The sequence below is a fragment of the Antrostomus carolinensis genome, unplaced genomic scaffold (assembly GCF_000700745.2).
Source record: "Antrostomus carolinensis isolate BGI_N321 unplaced genomic scaffold, ASM70074v2 scaffold19496, whole genome shotgun sequence".
NCBI lineage: Eukaryota > Metazoa > Chordata > Aves > Caprimulgiformes > Caprimulgidae > Antrostomus > Antrostomus carolinensis.
In genome coordinates, this window is record NW_010322720.1 from 37,235 (window position 1) to 43,681 (window position 6,447).

Genomic DNA, 6,447 nt, shown 5'->3' on the forward strand with positions numbered 1-6,447 from the left:
ATTCTATGATTCTATGATCATGTCTGAAAGAATGACATGGTAGAACTAGATAGGATGAGGAGGAGGAGGGAGGGATGCATGGTGTGCTGGAATGAGCAGCAGTAGGTGGGAAGGTATGGTCCCCCTTGGTTCTTACACTATTCCTGGGGACTGGTGCAAAGAGCTGACTACCAGCTAACGCAAGGACCAAGATGATGCTTTAGGAGCTGTCAGAGTATCACTGATATTCTCTTTTAAAGCCTGTTTACATGTTTCTTGCCAAGTGATAGAGCGCTCGTCAGTGCATGCTGTAAATTTTCTATGTAAGGGTAAGCTTAGAGGTGTGGTTCCCATCTGATAACATCACACATCACTTGTGGAATATGCTATGAAGAACAAGTGTCTGAAGACAAATAAATGCTCTGTAAAATAGATGCTATCACAATATATGCTCTAGTCTTCTGAAAATCCCATGAGGCACTTTATAATGCAAAGCAAGGAAACTAATTTCGGGATGCATTTACAATCTAGTGATTTTAGAAGGGGAGCAAATGAAATTAAGCCGATTTCCATTCCTTAGGTCTGAAATCTTTGAAAGACTGGCCTTAGTATCCAGTAGAATTTTACTTTTTCTGATTAGTTTAACAAAAGAGATTGTCTGTTACAAATACTTTAATTACTGCTGCCAAAAAATAATTTTCTGTAAGATCCTTTGAAGGATCTTTATGGAAAAGCTACAGTTTTGCAGTGAATGGATGGAGTCTTTGACCAAATCAGTTTACAGTGTAACAGTGAACGCCTATCTACTTTACTGGATATTTTTAAACAATTTGTATGGTGACTGGTAATTGATTTAAAGCACCATTTACCAGAACTGCAGGTAGACTTCTGAAGGTGGAGGAGTTGAGAACACTTTGTGTGTATGCTGAAGGAAGACTAGTAGACAATTTAGAGAATGAAGAGGTGGAAACTGAGGGATAGTACAGGGGAAAGCATGTTTTAGAAGCATAAATTCATAGAAATTGAAGTCTTGTTCCAATTGCTGTCTGAAATTAATTTCACTAAGCTTTTAGCTGTGAAGATTTTGGTTTAAAAATATGAATCCAGATTGTCTTCTCAAGTTGGTGATACCAAGTTTTGGATATAGAGCTCTGAATCAGAGGGAGAAAGACCTAAACCATAGCATTTTAACTGAGTCTTTGACCCAGAATTCATCTGTATAAATGAGGATAAGCCACCAACAGCAAGCACAAAAGTGCTGCAGAAATATTATGTGTTTAAGTTAATATAGTTTAATGAGTGAGTCTTGACCTGTTGCCAAAACTGCGTCAACTTCCCGATTAGATCTGACCTTAAATGTTTGCTTATGTTCATATGTTACTTACTAGAGCAGTAAGTAGATAAACAAATTAAAGGAACTAGTCACCACTGAGCTGACAGTCAGAAATATCGCTGTATTGCATCCAGCCGCAGAATGGGCTTGTGATCCTGTGTCTGGTTATGGATGTTGTGAACTGTGATTGTAGAGGGGGTTGAGGGGAGCATAGCATAGTGATTTCAGAGTGTAGGGCCCTTAACCTGCCTTCTCTTTCACATTTGTTGCTGTTTGTTTAGGTAGTCATAAGAAAATATATATATGTGTGTATATATATATATGTGTATATATATAGAAGCATAGAAGCATAGAATAGATTGGGTTGGAAAAGACCTCCAAGATCATCAAGTCCAACCCCTGATCCAACTCCAATTACTATATCATGGCACTAAGGGCCACGTCCAATCTCTTTTTAAAAACCTCCAGGGATGGTGAATCCACCACCTCTCTGGGCAGGCCGTTCCAGTGCCTGATTACCCTCTCTGTAAAGAATTTCTTCCTAACATCTAACCTAAACCTCCCCTGGCGGAGCTTGAGCCCATATATATATATTTTAGTATTAAACTGCTAAAGGAATGTCCGAAGCCATATCCTGTACAGAGAAAGGGTGTACCCAGACACCTATTTCATATCTCAGCTCAACAAGCAGTAGACCATTCTGATGTAAATATAGCTTTGCAACAGCAGCAAAACCTGTAATACTGTATTCTAATCTGCTTTCTGGGTAAATGATTTCTGAATGGATTATCTCCTGAAGCTTTATTAGAAAAAAGTAGGAACTCTGCAATATGGACTTGCTTAAAATGTTCAGTGAAATAGGTTGTTTGGGTTTAAAAAAAAAAAAGTAAATTCCTAGACAGTAAGATACCTTACCTGCTGACATGACTGTAGTAATGAAGTCTTTGTACAAGCAAGTATGGGTAAATAATAGTAACACAGCATATTTGATTTAGAAACACCAAAAATCCCGTGTGAATGAAATGCCAAATTCTTGACACTGTTTGCTTTCTTAAAGGAAGTGATTAATTCATCATGATATAACTTTCTTCAGGCTCTTATTCTGCTCAAAACATTTGCAAGCAGATTGCAGTTCCCAGAGTTTTGGCCTCAGCTTTATTTCGTGACTATTTAAAACATGTTAATTCTGAATTGGTCAGAACTATTTAAGCTGTGTTTTTCACCTAAGGGATTGATGTCACAGATTTGAGAATGTTGCATGAAAATGGTTTTGATACCTTTGTACTGAAGAAAAAAAGACTGGCTTGGTGAGAATTTAATTTAACCTCCTTGTTAACCTCCTTGGAGCCTGTAGCACTTAGTATTGGTAGTCGGTGACAGATCGAGCTGTCATGATTGTCATAAATACCCCTATATGCAGCTTGAAATTGATGTGGTTGCTATGAATACGCTCTCATAAGGCCCCACCTGGAGTACTGTGTCCAGTTCTGGAGCCCCCGTCACAAGTGAGACATGGAGCAGCTAGAACAAGTCCAGAGGAGGCCACGAGGATGATCCGAGGGCTGGAGCAGCTCTGCTGTGAGGACAGGCTGAAAGAGTTGGGGCTGTTCAGCCTGGAGAAGAGAAGGCTCCAGGGAGATCTTATAGCGGCCTTCCAGTACCTGAAGGGGCTACAAGAAAACTGGGTAAGGACTTTTGACAAGGGCAGGGAGTGACAGAACAAGGGGGAATGGCTTTAAAGTGGAAGAGAGGAGGTTTAGATTGGATATTAGGAAGAAATTCTTCACTGTGAGGGTGGTGAGACAGTGTCCCAGGTTGGCCAAAGAAGCTGTGGCTGCTCCTCCCTGGAAGTGTTCAAGGCCAGGTTGGATGAGGCTTTGAGCAACCTGGTGTAGTGGAAGGTGTCCCTGCTGATGGCAGGGGGGTTGGAACTGGATGAGCTTTAAGGTCCCTTCCAACCCAAACCATTCTATGATTCTATGAATAAATGAATAATCACTTGCTAGACTGGTTTGTATCAGCTTAATCAGTTTGTACAGTTTGATGCATAGAATTTTTAGGTTGAAGGTACCTCCGGAAATCATCAAAGACAGATCAGCGAGAGTAGGTTCCTTGGCACTGTGTCCTGTTGAGTTTTGCGTGTCTCTGAATATGGAGATTCCACAACTTTTCTTATAAGGAAACATGTTCTTTTCTGGCACAGTGAGAATGTTTCTTCTAATGTTTGAATGCAGTTTAAATCCTGGACTTCAGTTTATGCCCATTGTCTCTTCTCCTTTTACTGGGTACCACTGAGAAGAGTCTGACTTTACTTCCCCTAGAACAGGACTTTATACTTCTCTACATTAAACTCCAGGAGATTCATGTCAGCTGTTGATCTCAGATAGAAAGGTACAAGTTAATGCTGGTGGATTTCACATCAACTGACTGAAAGACAAACTTGATAAAAATTAAAATCAGTGGCTGCAAAGATAATTAAACTTACAATTTCATGTTAGGTAGGATAGATTAATGGGAATAAAATAAAGTAAAAAAATAACATTTTCTGTATAAAAGTGCTGTACTAGCAGTAGCAGAAATAAAATACTTAGGTGATTTTATTTGCGTAGCTGCAATTTAGTTACTTAAATTAGTTTGAGAAGTTGACTTTGGGCTAAATTGTGCCATTGATTTTTTTTTTTAATAAAAATCTTTATTGATTTTGGAGGTTCCTTTTTGCAAGGAAAAAAATCAAGGTGTGAATAAATTGCTGTGTTGTAACATCTCAATTTAATTTGTACAGCTTCTACAGTGAATGTTAACGTAGTGCTGTACAAGAGCTCTTATTTTTCATGTGTGGTTTTTTTTCCTTTGTATTATATTGGCTGAAAGAGAGTTGTAGCAATTACTGTAGAATGCAGCTGAAGAAATCAGAGAATTTCATCAGAAATCTGAAATTAAGCGTATAATCAAAGTATTTGGTTGTAGGGACAATAATAGCTACTGTTATGTCATATGTTTTTTAATTACCTCCTTGATGAATGAAGGGATCTTGACATCTTTGAGAGAATAACAGCCTTTTAGAAGTGAAGAAGAAAATTATTTTCTCTGCCTTTCAAGCTACAGTATACATTTACCTCACAGTCTTCATAGACAAGATGACAAATTACATGTAAACGGTCAAGTTTTTACCCATTGGTTGAGCCCATTTTTATAAGGAATTAATGTTTTTAAAAGAAATTGTTTCTTTCATTGTATATTTTTAATAATTTTCACTTTTTATACAAATAAGACCTAGGCAGCAATATGTCGCTATTACTGTAACTGACATCAGTAGTGGCCAGATTTGCAAGGTTGTAACCCCTTGTAACATCATGGAGAATAATTTTTCACACTTTCCTTATTCAGGATGAGCCTTTGCAGGTATGAGCTGATTGAAAATCAAGGTAAACATCCACTTCCACCACACGGCATAATCTTACTCTGATCAAAATCAATGCCAGAACTGAATTGCCTGGAGAATTCTAATCTATTAATCGTCATCATTACTACATCAAAGAAGTCATCGGCAAACAGGGTTAATGGGAGCAGTGACCAAGAAATTAGGATCTTAATACCTACTGTGCACTTTAATATGGCTTTAAGAAAACATTGCCAGTGGAGCATGTTACACATTGTAGATTCTGTTTACATTAAAAGTAGGATATGCACATTATGAGTACTGGATATGAGGTCATCTGTGCTTATTTGTTGGGAGAAAGAACAGTGTCTCCAAGAAAGGAAGTACAAACAGCAATAGGAAGAAAGTATTTGGTTACCCTTTTCTGCTGGCATAATAAATGAGATTACATCTCCTACTTTAAGTAGCCAGATCCATTATGAATGACAGCAGTAATTGCTCAATCTGTTGTAACAAGCCTAAGAATATATAAGAAAAATTCTTCTGCAGAGGTCCCCAGCCCTGTCTTTAAAGAAGGAGAGAGGAAGCCCAGCTGTGACCTTTTTTCACTGTATTACCATTTCTTCCTTTGTGAGCAAGGTCAGCCCCCATATCCTACAAATATTACGAATATGCATACCTTTCCCTCCAGCATTGACATATTTCCCAGAAGCAGAGTTCCTGTGTTAGCTTCTTGAGGCTTCTTTTCAGTAAGGCTCCTAAAGAGCAGAATGAGAGGGACTACACTGGAAAGCTAATATAAGTTGCAATCGAGGACTGTAATTGAATGCAGGTGGCAGTAGGGGAAATGACCTTGTGCATCACCAGCCTTATGCCTTACAGAGCTTCTGATCTTGTCCAGAAATGGAACAACTTTAGAGGAAGTACTCAGGAGATAGTTCCCTTATCCAGAATAGAGAAGGTGAATGCTGAAGGTCTGTGCTCCCACCTTTTTCTAGGAAGAATCAATGACTAATTTCCACAAGCTGTCAAGAATTTGAGTATAAACTGGCTCAGTTGCCAGTGTATCAAGCAGCTATAATGCATATTATTCATAGAATCTTAGAATACCAGGTTGGAAGGGACCTCAAGGATCATCTGGTCCAACCTTTCTCAGCAAAAGCACTGTTTAGACAAGATGGCCCAGCACTCTATTGAGCTGAATCTTAAAAATATCCAATATTGAGGAATCCACCACTTCCCTGGAGAGACTATTCCAATGGCTGAATGTTCTCATTGTGAAAAATTTTCCTTTTGTATCCAATTGGAATCTCTGCAGGAGTAACTTCTTCCCATTATGCCTTGTCTTTTCCATGTGACTCCTTGTAAAAAGAGTCTCAATCTTCTTTGTAGCCACCCTTGAAGTATTGGAACATAGTGATGAGGTCTCCCTTAATTCTTCTTTTTTCAAGGCTGAACAAGGTGGCTATTTACCTCTGTATTTTCTTTATGAAAATGTATAACCATGCAGGTGTGCTGTTCATCTTTATCAATGCTATCATCTTATCTGCTTGAGAATATACTAAATCTTAAGGTGAAAGAACATGTCTGTATCTTTCCATCACTTTCTCTGCAAACAGTAGGCTTCCAAGCTGTATAAGAGCTCTGTGCTTCTCACCTGCACACAGCCTTTTTCATTAAAATTACTAAAAGAGCTGAAGCGTGAGGTTTTAGATCTCTCTGCTATCTATCAAAATTCAGCAGACCTTTTTGTAGA